Source organism: Globicephala melas, chromosome 7 (genome assembly GCF_963455315.2).
Source record: "Globicephala melas chromosome 7, mGloMel1.2, whole genome shotgun sequence".
Classification (NCBI taxonomy): domain Eukaryota; kingdom Metazoa; phylum Chordata; class Mammalia; order Artiodactyla; family Delphinidae; genus Globicephala; species Globicephala melas.
In genome coordinates, this window is record NC_083320.1 from 30,387,370 (window position 1) to 30,402,500 (window position 15,131).

Below are 15,131 nucleotides of genomic sequence, written 5' to 3' on the forward strand. Positions count from 1 at the left end.
CACTAGGAGAAAGATGATCATCTCAAGAGAGGTAAGACACTTCTCAAGAGGCAAGACAATGCATGTAGAATGTCTCAATACTGAGCACACATTAAGTGTTCAATGAATACTATTATTAGCTATCATCATCATCTTCATCACTGTCACCAGCCTTAGTCTTGAAAATCCTCATATATATTATGTCTCTATATCCTAAAACCCACATCTAAGTAAGTTCTGGACATATTCTATCTGATATAGCTAAGTTTGGAGAAATTCCTTCTCAGACAAAAAAAAAAATGACCCAAAAGGAAATCTATGGACTGAGCCTCTTCAAAACTGCATGTAGACTCATACGATCTAAAAATTACTGTTGAAGTCTACCCCTTTAAATTTTTCACTGGAAAAATTTTCCAGTGAATTAATTTTAAGACTCGGAAATAACATACACTCATAAAAGCTGTTTTCCAGACTTTAAACTGGAATTAAGCACATACAAGCCTTTTGGTACTATAATGTCCTGAATTTCTGAAACATTTAGATCTAGTTCTACTTCTTTTTCTTGGCATTTCTTAGTTTTCACTCACATAAGTGCACAGAGAAACCAATTCCTAAGACGCTTGCCAGCTTTCACCAACACTGGCCTCGCTGCCAGAAGAAAAAGCCTGGAACCAAGCTGCAGTGGGTGGAAAGCTGTGGCAGAACACAGGAAAACAGTTAAGCAGAGAAAGGGCTGAAGTTGAGCACCATCAGGTTCGCTATTCTCTACGGAAAAATACTGAGGCATGAGCTGCAAGAGGAGGAGACAAGCTTACCTCCCACTTGCTAAATATGGTCACTGAAATGGTGACAATGGCCTACAGGGTCTCAGTAAGGAGAGGTAGCCTTCAGAAACGTTACTGATGTAAAGTTCATGAGACCAACACTCAAGAGCACGACAGTGATGCTGTCCTCTGGGGCCTCCACGAGAAAGAACAACATGAAAAAAACTGAATGCTAATGACAAATCTTTTCTACAATTTTTCAAAATCAGTATATATTTAGATCCAAATGTCAAATCATTTATGAGTGCTTACTATGTACCAGACCCTATACATGTGGCTATCATACATCTTAATTTTTTTATTCTTCTAACAACGTCTCACTTTCATAAGAAGAACCAGAGAAGCTGGACCAATTAGGGAAAAAACAAAACAAAACAAAAAAACTGCTTGATGGCATTGGAGAACTCCCAGAGCAGCCAGAAATTGAGGGGCCAAGACTGATTCCGAAAAGCAGGTAAGCACACTGAATTAAGCCCAATATTCTGTGGCACTATTCTCTGCAACTCATTTGCTAATTCATAAGTAGCACAGAATCAAGTGCTAAAATGTGAGCAGAGTTTAGTGGCTAAGAGACTTGTAGACTAAGCAGAAAATCTGACATTCCCATGGGGTTGGGAAGATAGAAATTAGAGGTTATGTCTGCTAAGGAATAAGGGCCTGGTAAACAACCCAGATTTCCAGTTAGGATCACAGAAAGGCTACACCCCCAGGGTAAGAATAAACTACAAAGAGACTACAGTTAAAACAACTAAAATCCAGCTTCCAGCCACCTAATTCCAAGACTGGATCAAGGCAATATGCCCCTACTCTCACTGCCTGCCAGAAAGCAAAACAAATCCTCTCTGGAGAAAGATAACATCAACCTGAGATTATTTCTACAATTTTTCAAGTGCTATGTCTAGCGTTCAATCAATGCATACCAGGAGATAAGACCAAATGACTGAAAATAAAACAGTACAAATCAACCCACAGCTAATCCAGATATTTACATTAGTAGACATGGTTCTGAAAAAAACTGTAATTAATAAAGTCAAGAAAAAAGATGACAAGATGGAGAATTTCATCAGAACAGTAGGATATTGGGGTAAAACAAACAAATGGACACTTTAAACCTGAAAATTACAGTAATTAAAATTAAGAACTCAACAGATGGGATTAATAGAACTTTGGCTAGAGCAAAAGGCAAGACTGTTAAACTGGAAGACAGGGTGTTCAAAAATAACCAGACTGAAATGTAGAGAAAAAAAACCAAGCAAACAAAACAGAAGCACAGAACAGACAGCAAGGAACACATACATGTACAGAATGGTCTACTATTTTTGTGTCTTTGGAGTCTCAGAAGGAAAAGAGAGAGCAAGAAAATGGAACAGAAACAATATTTAAAGAGACAACAGCTGAGCATTTTCCAAACTGATGAAGGCCATTAAATCACAGATTTAGGAAGCTCTACAAATCCTAACCCTGTTTAAACCAACAACCGCCCCCAACACACACACCATAGTAAAACTGCTGAAAAACCGAAGACAGAAAAATTTTAAATAAATCATAGACAAAAAATACATTATTTTCAAAGGAGTAACAGTAGTCTGACAACAGACTTTGATGAAAACATTGGAAGCCAGAAATAATGGAATGATACCTTTAAAACATTAACAGGCAAGCAAACAAAAAACCCTGATAACTACATACCCAAAGAAAATATCCCTAAAAATGAATATGAAATAAAAACATTTTAAAACAAACAAAAACTGAGAGGCTTTGCCACATTACAAGAAATACCATAGTAAGTTATAAAGGGAAAAAGGAATAATATCCCAGGATGGAAGCAAAGATATTCAGAGAGAAACAAGGAGAAATAGAAATAGTTAAAATAGATGAATAGTTAACATATAAAACAATAATTACACTGTATTGCAGGGTTCAAAAGATATGTAGATTTAAAATACATGAAAGCATAGCCTAAAAAGTAGGTGGGCTAAATGTGGTTAAAGTGTTCCAACGTCCATACATTGTTCAAGAAATGATAAAAGTACTAATTTATCTTACACTACAATAAGTCAAGAATGTGTGTTATCATCTCTTGAGTATTAAAGGTAATAAAAGAAGAGTGAAAGAATGTGTAACAGGGCTTCCTTGGTGGCACAGTGGTTAAGAATCCACCTGCCAGTGCAGGGGATACGGGTTCAAGCCCTGGTCTGGGAAGACCCCACATGCAACAGAGCAACTAAGCCCGTGTGCCACAACTACTGAGCATGCACTCTAGAGCCCATGAGCCGCTACTGAGCCCATGTGCCACAACTACTGAAGCCCGAATGCCTAGAGCCTGTGCTCCGCAACAAGAGAAGCTACCACAATGAGAAGCCCGCGCACTGCAATGAAGAGTAGCTCCCGCTCACCACAACTAGAGAAAGCCTGCATAGAGCAATGGAGACCCAATGTAGCCAAAAATAAATAATTTTTAAACAAATGTATAACAAACTCAAACTCAAGGGAAAAACTGAATCACACAAAATGCTTGATTAATGATCTTGAAAAGGCAAGACAACAGAGAAGAATAAACATAGAATAGGTGGAACAAGTAGAAAATGAAGAGTGAAACAGAGATTTAAATCAAATTATATATGCAGAATCATTAAATGTAAGCAGCATATATACTACAATTAAAATACAGATAATTACCTGACTGGACATGAAAACAAAACCAAACCTAACTATATGCCTCTTACAAAAGACACACTTTAAATATAAGGATCCAGAAATATTGAAAGTAAAAGAATGAAAAAGATATACTAAGCAAAAGCTGAGCAAGAGAAAGATGATATAACTATATCAATATCAGACAAAGTAGACTTTAAAGCAGTAGTAATTACCAGAAATAAAATGAGATGAGTCATAATAATATATGGGTCAATCCTTCACGAATATATGACAATCCTAAATTTGCAAGCACCTAATAACAAACTTCAAAGTGCATAAAGCAAAAATTGAGAAGACTAAAAGAAGAAATAGATAAATCCACAATCACGAGGATATTTTAACTTTAAAACAGAAAGTAAAAAATCTACAGAGTTTGTTCTCTGATCACATAGAGTAAAAGTAGAAATCAAGAACAGAAAGATAATAGGAAAGTCTCCTAACAGTTGGAAACTAAACAACACACTTCTAAATAATCCATGGGTCAAAGAGAAAGTCTCAAGGGAAATAAAAAAAATACAATGAACTGAATGAGAATGAAAATGTTATATATCAAAATTTATAAGATACAGCTAAAGCAGTGCTGAGAGGGAATTTTACAGCATTAAATGCTTCACTAGAAAAGAAAAAAAGTCTCAAATAACTAATCTAAGATCCCACTGCAAAAAATTCGGGAAAAGAGAAAAAAGAAAACAAAAAAACAAAGTAAGCAGAAAATGGATATAATGAAGAACATAAATCAGTGAAATCTGAAACAGAAAATTAATAGAGAAAATTAATAAAATAAAATAGCTGGTTCTTAGAAAAGATCAATAAAATTAACAAACCTCCAATGAGACTGACAAAGAAAAAAGAGAAAAGAAACAAATTACTAAAATCAGGAACGAAACAGAGGATGTTACTAGACTCCATAGTTCAGTAAGGGAATATACTACCAATAGAATAATAAAAGAATACTATAAACAACTCCATACACATAAAATTTGACAACTTGGATGAAACAGACCAACTCCTAGAAAAGTAAAAATTATAAAAACTCACATAATATAATTTGAACAGCCTTGTAATTATTAAGGAAACTGAACTCCTCATTAAAAACCTCCCCCAAATCTCTAGGCCCAGATGGTTTTTCTGAAGAATTCTACCAAATGTTTAAAGAAGAATTAACATCATTTCTATACAATTTCTTCCAGGAAAACAAAAGGAGGTAACACTTTCCTACCCATTCAATGAAGTCAGTATTACCCTGATACCAAACTCAAGGAGAGTACAAAAACACTCCAAAACTACAGACCAATATCCCTCATGAATATAGATGCAAAAATTCGTACAGAAATTTTAGCAAATAAAATTCAGTAATATATGAAAAGAATTATATACAATGACCAAATGCGTTTTACCCCAGGATGCAAGGTGGTTCTGTCTTTGAAAAATAATAAATGTAATCCAATGTATTAACATGCTAGAGAAGAAAATCACAAGATCATACCAACTGAAACAGAAAAACATTAGGCAAAACTCAATACCCATTTATGATTTAAAAAAAAAAAACACTCAGAAAACTAAGAATTAAGGAGAACTTCCTCAACTTGATAAAGACATCTACAAAAAACCAAGCTAACATGATACTTAATGTTGAAAGACTGAATGCTTTCCCCCTAAGGTCAGGAACAAGTCAAGGAGTTCACTCTTGCAATTGCTGTTCAACACAGAACTAGAAGTTCTAGCCATTGTAATAAGACAGGATAAGGAAATAAAGTTAGAAACTTACAGACAGGAAAGAAAGAAATAAAACTTAATGTTCACATAAAAATCTATTGGTGACTATTCACAGCAGCTCCGTTACTAAGCTGGAAATAACTAAAATGTCCCTCAATAGGTGAATGATTAAACTAATTGTGGTACGTCCATACCACAGACTACTACTCAGCAATAAAAGGAATGAACTACTGATACCCACAACAACTCAGATGGATCACAAGGGCATTATACTGTGGGAAAAAAGCCAATCTCAAAAGGTCACGAACTTCCCCATTTATGTGATTCCATTTATGCAGTATTCTAGAAGTGACAGAATTATAGAGATGTGAAACAGATTAATGATTGCCAGGGGTTGGGGATGGTGGAAGGAAGAGGGTGTATAACTATAAAGGGGTAGCAGGAAGGATAGCTTTGTGTTGATGAATTAGTTCCACATCTTGATTGCAGAAGTGGTTAGATGTGTGATAAAATGGCATAGAACTACACACACATTGTACCAAAATCAACTTCTTGATTTTCATATTGTATTATAATTATGTAAGATGCAGCCACTAGAGAAAACTGGGTGAAGTGTACAAGAGATTTCTCTACACTATATTTCAACTTCCTGTGACTTTATAAAAAGTTCAAAATAAAGAGTTAAGAAGTAATTATAAATATGTATAAACATGGCTATATATAATAAGTATACTGTCATGAAAGAAGCAAACAAAAATACATGAGGTCATGTTGGCAAGAACTGTTCATCCAAACTGAAAAAAAAATTTACTAAATGGAGAAGTAAGAACATTTTGGAACTCTCCACCCAACTTTAATTCACTCCTAGGAGATTAACAGTACTCTTAATTGCAGAATGGTGTAAATGCCCAGATAACAGCATATATAATACTAGCTTAAACTTTAATGGTGCTTATTAACTGCTGGATGCTGGTTTTTTTGTTTGTTTGTTTTCATGTATAAACTCAGTTAAATTCTTGTAACAACAGTCTTAGGTAGGTACTACGATTATGCTCATTTTATAGATGAGGATACTAAGCCAGAAAGAAAATAAGAAGGAGTTGTATAAGGATATCCAGCCAGGCTTTGCTCTAAGGATGGGCATGGCTTGCGCCCAGTCCACCTACTGACCTTGACATAGAAAATCCAGTGTGTCTGCATTGAAGCGAATATCCCTCCTAGCCTTGTGCTCAGAGGAAAGCCAGAGGCTGAGTAATAGCCAAGTTTGAGGGAATCCAGAGTGCTACTCAGGCTTGATTGAAAGTCTGTGCAAAACAATGGCTCTTGAACTCTATTTCTGTCTGCGTTCATATCAATTCCCAGTCAGATCTCCAGAGGGGAGAGTATTCTGCAGTGTATAAATATTAAAACATCTCTTTAAGATGTTGGACACTTATGAGTACTGACATTAAAACTATCTTTTACTGCCCTTTCTCACCCCACTGATTATTTACTGTTTGAAAGGATAAACACAGGAAAGCAATTGACCTAACAATGGCTTATTCTTGATTACACATTGCATTAAATACAGAAATTATGAAGAGGGTACTTTGGAATCTGTCTCTAGCATCAGCAAAGATTGTGTAATGAATAGGTATGTGGCTTCACCTAATAGAGTAATGCAAACCTCAGGTCACAAGAGGCCTGGAGTAACCGTGGTAGATCAACACAAATCTAGCGCCACTACAGAGAAGTAGGTCAAAGCCTAAGGCTTCTGATACTTCTTTGTACCTCTATAGCTTTGAGTAGGATGCTTTGCACCTAACAGACATCTAATATTTTTTAATGGAATGAATGAATGAATGAGGGAGAGAGGGAGGGCAGGGTGTCTGGCAGGTGAGGAGCAACATGCATGCTCTTTGCACATTTAGTGGATTCCAACATTTGTAAACTGCAATCTACAGTGATAAATGCATTTTGCATCATATCCCAGTATTCACTCACATACCCTGTATACTCTGTATACATATGCATATATGTATATACATTTTACATACATATATAACTTAAAGAAATTATGAAATAATTCTTACACTTATTACAATCTATTGCAATGATCTTTTCTATTCTTGTCAATCCTATTTTCTTAGAAAAAATGTTGGTTGATCCCACTAAATTGATTTCAAGGTTACAGCCTGCAGTTTGAAAATCCCTAGCATAGCTGGAAGCTCATGCATGGATTTTGGACTCAGACCTGGGCTGGGATCCTGGCTCTGCCAACGTATTACCTATGTTATTATAGGTAAGATCCTTAATTTCTCTGAGCTGCTAGTTTCACACTTGTGAAATAGATACCTACTCTACAGAATTTCTGTTACTTTCCGAAGCATAAATCTGAACAAGCTACCTCCATGTCAAGGGTTCCTTGTTGCTCTTGAGTCTAAATGCTTTATCTCAGATTATATGGCCTTTAACAATATGGCCTGTGTTCACCTCCATCTTTTTCCTCTAGCTGGCCCCAATTTACATACCACACTCTAGCTCTTCCGATATATGCAGTTCCCTAAGTGTACCATGTTTTCTCTTTGGACCTTTGTCATGCTCTTCTGCCTGCCTGATTAATTTCTACTTGTTCTTTAGGTCACAATATAGATTCCAAGGAGTCTTCCTTGGCCACCCAGATCTGCATTCAGTGCCCTTCTCTTGTGCTCCTATAGCCTCTTTGGCTTACCCTTCTCAAAGCATATCACCATTACTTTTCCAATATATAAGCTGCATCCCCCTAGAGGGCAGAAGACTCTGTATTTGGTTCTGTTCTGTGTTATCTATGATGTCTAAAAAATTCTGTATATTCCCTCCTACCTCTCTTGGTAAACAGGATAAGTTAGATGAATATATCCTCAGGATCAGGACATTTGTTTGAAAAACAGTCAAGTCAATGCTTAGATGACAGCTTTAAGAAATCAGAGTAACTCTTTGGCAAGCATTCCTCAAATGTGCTCACTTACTACCAGTGACTGGGGATGGCACAGGGGTGGAGGTCTTAGAAATGGATGGTCACTGAGTGCCAAACATCCTTACCTAGCTCATGCATAATAAAGGAGAAGGTTGTCTACATTTGTCACCCCTGGAAGTTCTCAACTTAGGCAAACATAAGTCTAGTAGAGTCCCAAGAGTAGGGCTCTCAGAAGATGGGAAAAAAAAAAAAAACTAATGAGAACATCAAGTTTTAAAGAGAGGGGATGGAGGAAAGTAGAGTTAATGGTATATCAGTTACTATTAGCACTTATCTGGTCATAGAGATTCTTTCATTAAGAGATTTCTCATTATTCTTTAAAAGTCACTTAAAAATTGATGGTAATATGTTCTAAGGAAAAAAAATCGGATTGCTTTGTTCAACTGATGAATTTTAACTCTCTATGGATATGGCATTTATCACTGGGATTCCCAAACTGAACCAAGAGTACTTTGGCTCTGTTTGTAGAAACTAAAAAACACATCTCCAAGTAATCTACTGTATTCACTGTTCAAATCCCTACACACAGCCTTACAAAGCTGTGAATCAGAAGTGAGAGCAAAAAAGCTGTTAAATGAAAGCAAAATTAACAGGAAAAGTCACTGGAGAAAGAGACTGGGGACAAACACCAACAGAGGCATGAACCGTGCATGACAAAGCTGTGACTCACTGAAATATTAAACCTCTGAAGTCAAGCAACTGTTTGGGAAAGAGACATCAATGATCCTGCATTGCCCCAGGAGCACAAGAGATGTTCACAGCTGGCCATGAAGCTTTCCTGTTAACACTTTTCCTATCCTTCATCATCCTTATCTTTGAATTTCCCCAAACATATTTTTTCAGTATGTTTTCAGTTTTCCAGAAAACTAAGAATACATGTTCCCCACTTGCTTTACTTCAGTGATATTAGAACTTATTCAGACTGAAATATTTGGGTCTTAGCTATAAAAGAGGGTCTACATAATAAGAATTGCCTCCCACAACAATATACTGAACAGCATCAATATATTGTAGCATCAATCTATAATTTTTGCATTAAGAAATGGAATTAAAAAACAAAAGAAGAGATATCATCTAGCGGTAATCTGTGGTGGATTCCATGGAGTGATTCCCTAAAAGCCATTAGAACTCCTTTCTCCCTTGTCTTTACTTACTGGAAAGATGAAACACTATTTCTCAGTACCTCCTTGTAACTGCAAGAGACTTATAGGTTTTGCCAATGAGAAGTTGTTGGGGTCTCCTGGGAAATCTTTTCAAAGAGATGAATTTGACTGGCACATTTCATTGGCCATTTGCACTTCTTTCCTACTTTCTTCTTGGAGAGTGGACACAAAGTCTGGAGCTGCAATAGCCATCTGAGAATCATGAGGCAACATGAGAAAAAGGCCTAGCCACTGGGGGAAAGTAGAGGAAAAGAAATGAAAAGAGGGCCAGGGCCACCTACTTTCCTTGAAGGTTGAGACAAGTATATCAGTTGGGTTTTCTATTGTTTACAGCCAAACGGGGTCTGACTGAACACACTGTTGCTATTGACAGCTCTTCTGAGGCCCCTAGAAATTTGGCTAGTCTGTTCTGTGGACAACTGTTGAGCCCAACTCTGAACCAAATGGACATTCAAGTAACATGGTAGGAAGATAACATTAGTTCTGATGACAAGCTTAGGGACATCTAATGAGTTATGGTTTTTAACGAACAGTCTTCCATGATGTTCATGGATGAACCAAAAATGCACACCAGATAAACAGTAGACTGGATTAATAGCTAACTTAACATCTGAAGGAGTATCGATTGATGGAGGTCTCGAGTGATGAGTTGCAGGGATTGTACTTGACATTGACCAATGATCTTATCAATAACATATAGGAGTCCACAATGATTAAGTATGAGGATGGCATAAACCTAGGAAGGGTAGCTAATATATTGGAGGACAAAAATCAATACTTTAAAATATCTTTATTGGCTATAACAATTGGCCAAACCTAACAAGCAAACATTTAACTTGGTGCAATAATGACAGCTGATTAGTTGCCTTGTTAATTAGGCCACATTAACAAGTGTAAAGAATTAAGACCAAAGGATGTAAGAGTCCCATCGATTTCTGTGCTTTTCTGACCATATCTGAAACACAGCATCCAGTTCTGCATGGCACGCTCAACAGAGGGCAGTCATAAACTCAGTAGACTTGAGTGTGCTCAGAAGACGGCTACCAAGAAGGCTAAAGATGTGGATTATAACATAAGACATGACTAAGATAGCTAGGGGAGTTTATACTGAAGAAATGATTATACTTCTCAAGGTTATGTATTTGTTCTCTTCATCCTTGTAAAGCCAGCTCTGAGCACAGAGCCTGCCTCATGTTGGAGTTCAATAAATGTTTGTTAATGAAGGTGGTCATAGCAGCCACTTCAAATACCTGAAGGGCTAATAATGAGGTTTAGATTCTGTGTCCAGGTAGGTTGATCCAGGATCTATGGTCAATGTTACTTGGAGCAAAAATTATTTATTGAGTGTAGACTGTTCTGGGAATTGTAGAGATAATGGTGAGCCAAAGCAGACAAGGTCCCTGTCCCTATGGAGCCTGAACTTGAGGCCAATCATCTCCAAAATGAGCTGTGTGCCCCCCGTTTGAGAGGATGAAGAACACATTAGAACTATTACCTATGTTTAAAACAAAATCTCATTCTTTTATTAATTTCTATATTTGGTGTGTATTCTACAATGCATATATTAGTAAGGTAAATAAGTGAATATCACTTAGAAACAAATACACATGTTTTGGGGAGTTAACACCCAAAAGCATTTTTACTGATGGGGTGTGTGGTTCAACACATCTGGCTAACTCTGGTAAAGAATTTCAGATAACCCCGTGGGGTAACGCAGAACCTCAACTGCGTCAAGGGCCACACACACTTTCCATTGCCCCTATTTGGGACTACTGTATCCTTACCCAGACATAAAGCTGTAATGGTCATATACTGTGGGGGTCTTGAAATGCTGGCATTGCGGAGGGAGCCTAATGCATTATAAACCCTAGGTAGTTGTCAGGCTTTGGGGACGGGACTTAACCCATGCTCTGTTCAAATCCTGGGAGAAACAGTCCCAGGCAAATGCAGTCTTTTGAATCCGACATGGTGGTAGGGATTTTTTTAACCACCATCTTGTAAAGACGAATCCTTTATAAGCCAAGTGTTTCTCAGAAGGGCTGAGCATTCAGGGTCAACCCTTGAGAAGCAGGGAGGTAAGAGGCAGAAGCTGCCCCTATTCAGAAACCACTGTGAACCACACAATATGACATGTTCCTTGGACACAGAGATATATGAGCAAATAGAGGTATACTTTATATAGATACCCCCAAAATGCAAAAGGTAAAATCGTACTTAAGCATCACAACGTGTGAGGCTGTTTATATAACCTTCCTTTTGCAGATGAGGATCAACTGCCTAGGCGGGGTTTAATTCCACGACTAAGTCTCACAGTTCAACCCTCCGTGAGCCCTGCCCTACCTCTCAGGATGGGGTCCAGACTCCTCACGGAGGCCCACCAGGCTCTGTCATCTGCCTTTTGCCCAGCTCTCTGACCCTCGTGTCTTATCTCTCGTCGTTATTCCTCTCTCACTCCTATTTCTATTTTCCATTTTATTGCGTTTCCTCTAGTTCCTCTAACACAGCGTGCTTCCTCTCACCTCCTGGCTTTCGCCCACACTGTCCCCTGTGCCTCCAACCCAGCAACCCCAAACTCAGCAGTCACCCCATGCTTCTTTTACAGGAGCACTTTTCACACTGTGTTCTCATTGCATGTTTACATTTGTAGCATCCACTGGACAGTAAGCTCCATATGGAGAAGAAGGTCCCCGTCTTCCTCCTTGTTTCCTGATGGACCCAGTACTGAACTCAGGTCCTGACACATTTAGTAGACGCTAAATAAATAAAGTCTTGACTCCATGCTGTGCTATCTTGGGCAAGTTACCCAGTTTCTCTGGGCCTCAGTTTCTGCAATGATAATAAGAGAAGGCTATTCTGGATGGTCTCTGAATTCTCTTGTTAGCTCTGAAATACTGTCATGTAAAGAATTTCAAGGTTGCAAGCCTTCCCATCTTACAACTACTCTTCTCTCTCTTTACCACCAAGCTCACTCAGTTCTCACTTCCTAATCAACTCTCTTATTGTAATTTTCCCTCTCCTCCTATCTAGCTATTGACATTGTTCTCTCTAAATTAATTAATAACCTCTTAGCGGCCATATCTCAAATCCTCTTTTCAGTCCTCATTCTAATGACCTCTCTGAAGCATTTGAAAATCTTACCACTGTGGTCTTGGCTAAACATCTTTCTCCTAGTTTTAAGCTAAGGTTTCTGGCTGTTTCTTATTTTCTCCTGTCTCCAGTGCCACTCTCTTATCCCAGACGCTTGCCATCCTTCACTACTCTAATCATATCTTAATTTATCTCACCATCTAACCATCTTCCTTTTTGTCTGCCATCAAGCTGGCAGAGCTATTTTCCCCAGATACAGATCTATCAGCTCATCACCTAATTACGGCATTTTGGTGGCTCCATTGTGCACAGGATCACCCACTGCACACACACTACTGCTCATCCTTCTGGAGCCCAGGGCAGACACCACTATTCAAGCATAACTGCAGAACCCTTCTTTCTTCCTTTCTTTTCCTTTTTTTTTTTAATTAAGATTTTATTTTTTTAGAGCAGTTTTAAGTTCACAGCAGAATTGAGGGGAAGGTACGGAGATTTCTCATATACCCTCTGCACCCACACATGCATAGCCTCCCTGCTTAATAACATGCCCTGCCAGGGTGGTACATTTGTTAAAACTGTGAACGTGCACTGACACATCACTATTACCCAAAGTCTGTAGTTTACATTATCGTTCACTCTTGGTGTTGTACATTCTATGAGTTTAGACAAATGTATAATGACACGTATCCGTCTTTATAATATCATACAGAGTATTTTCACTGCTCTAGGAATTCTTTGTATTTCACCCGTTCATCTCTCCCTTCATCTCCAACCTCTGGGAACCTGCTCAGAACCCTTCTTAACACAGATTTGCAGACAGCTACTACCAATTAATAAGTGTGAGTATAGGATGGAACCTATTCATTCACAGTTTGGCTCCAATCTGCTTTCCAGCCTCATCTCCTCTCACTTTCCTTCCCATCCACTCTCCATGTTCTGAGCTTCCCTAATGTTCCATGCTCTTTCCGGCCACTTCACCCCTGTACATGCTAATTAGTCTGTAAGGAAAACAATTTTTCTACTGTATCTGGTCAGTTCTTATGAATCCTTCCAGAGCCAGTTCAAATATCATTTCCTTTTGGAGACCTTTTGTGAGCAGCAGAGTTAGAAAAGAAAAGCTTCTTTTTCTTCTGTTTACATTAAGTTGCAATTATCTATTTTTACATGTGTTGATTCCCTCCTCCCTAGAATATGACTTCCTCTGGAATGGGACCGTATCAGTCATCTTTGTATCATCCCTTAGAGCTTACAACAGTAGCTAGAATGCAGCAGGTGCCAAATGAACACTTACTGAGTGAGTGAAAGTCTGTACAGATGACTAAAAGAATGACAGGCCTCTAACTGTAAATACGGTAGGGTTAGAGCTCAGAGCTCCTGCTCATGGGCACTGTTCGGGATGCTGCCACAGCAACTCGCTCAGACTCACCTGGACCCAGGCATGTTGGAAATTTCAGAACCTCACTGATAAAAACCAGTGATAATAATAATGACGATGATGATATGATGATGATAGCTAACATTACTGAATGCTTATTATGTGCCGAGACAAAAACTGCTTAAGACTTAAAGAACAAGGAGCAGAACAATTTTTAAATATGAGTAAAGATAAGAGCAGAATAAAGATAATCCTGAGTATAAAGAGTTACACTTTGATCTGTTATCCAAAAATACGACAACTCTCTAAAACTCCACCGAAAGAACTTTAGGTCCTTTATTAATACGAAGAGGTCAGAGCCAAAGGAAAGAATATTGCTTATACATGTCTGGGCTGCGCAGTAAATAACATTTTTTTTTTCCTGATATCATTCTATAGTGGCTACAGTTACAATTATCCTAAGAAATTTCTGTCCAGGTCAAATCTATGTGGGTGAAAATTAGCTTCAGGATAGAATCTTCTAGTGTCCCAAAGAACAGTCATAATGTTTGGCCAAAAAAAATAAGCCTTAGGTGACAGAAAATTGAGGAGTGATAGCATTGACTGTTGTATGCTCCTCTTAGAGACTTTCAGTGCACATTAGCCATTGGGGATAAGAAGAAAGAAGTAAGAAAACCTGTTCAGTGTGGCTTAACACAGAATTCTCCACGTGCATTGGAGGAGTGGACATTTTTAAACAGAATGCTTATTATTTATTTTCATGGAATTAGAATCGGAAATATTGGCTTTGGAGGTTCCTAGAAACAGTTCTGCACTGGGATTCTAGCAGAGGGCCCTTGCCATGGGGTTTACTACGAAGACCCATCTGATTTAGAGAAGGGAAGATTGGCTGTCGTCTGGGCCAGAAGAGACTCATGCCTGGTATCATTATTTACGTGATAAAAATTCAACCCTTTATAAAGGCTTGGGAGAAAAAGGCCAGCCTTTAATCAGTCCTCTGAATTAACAGTTTTGTTATGGCTGTCTCACAAAGTCACAGGAATTTATATTTTCATTTTATCCCAAAGAAAAACGTGACCATCTTTCTTTAATACTATCAACCTGGAGGCTTGACAGTAAGGATTAAAAATTGCTCCTTCCTTCCCACTTGGTTATTGGAAAGGCTCTGAAAGGTAATCGGTCTTGTGAAGCTGCACTTCACGGTCTGCATAAAAACGCCATGATTTTCCTTCCTCTCCCCAACCTAATTGAAAGTGCATAATATCACCCAGCTGGGGAAATGTAAATGGTAAACA

General features: G+C 38.1%; 1 protein-coding gene across 4 annotated transcripts in view; it reads right to left on the bottom strand.

Moving 5' to 3' along the window:
• The window catches only part of PARD3B (par-3 family cell polarity regulator beta), a 1,048,345-nt gene that overhangs the window by 173,812 nt on the left and 859,402 nt on the right, over positions 1–15,131 (bottom strand). The window lies entirely within an intron of this gene.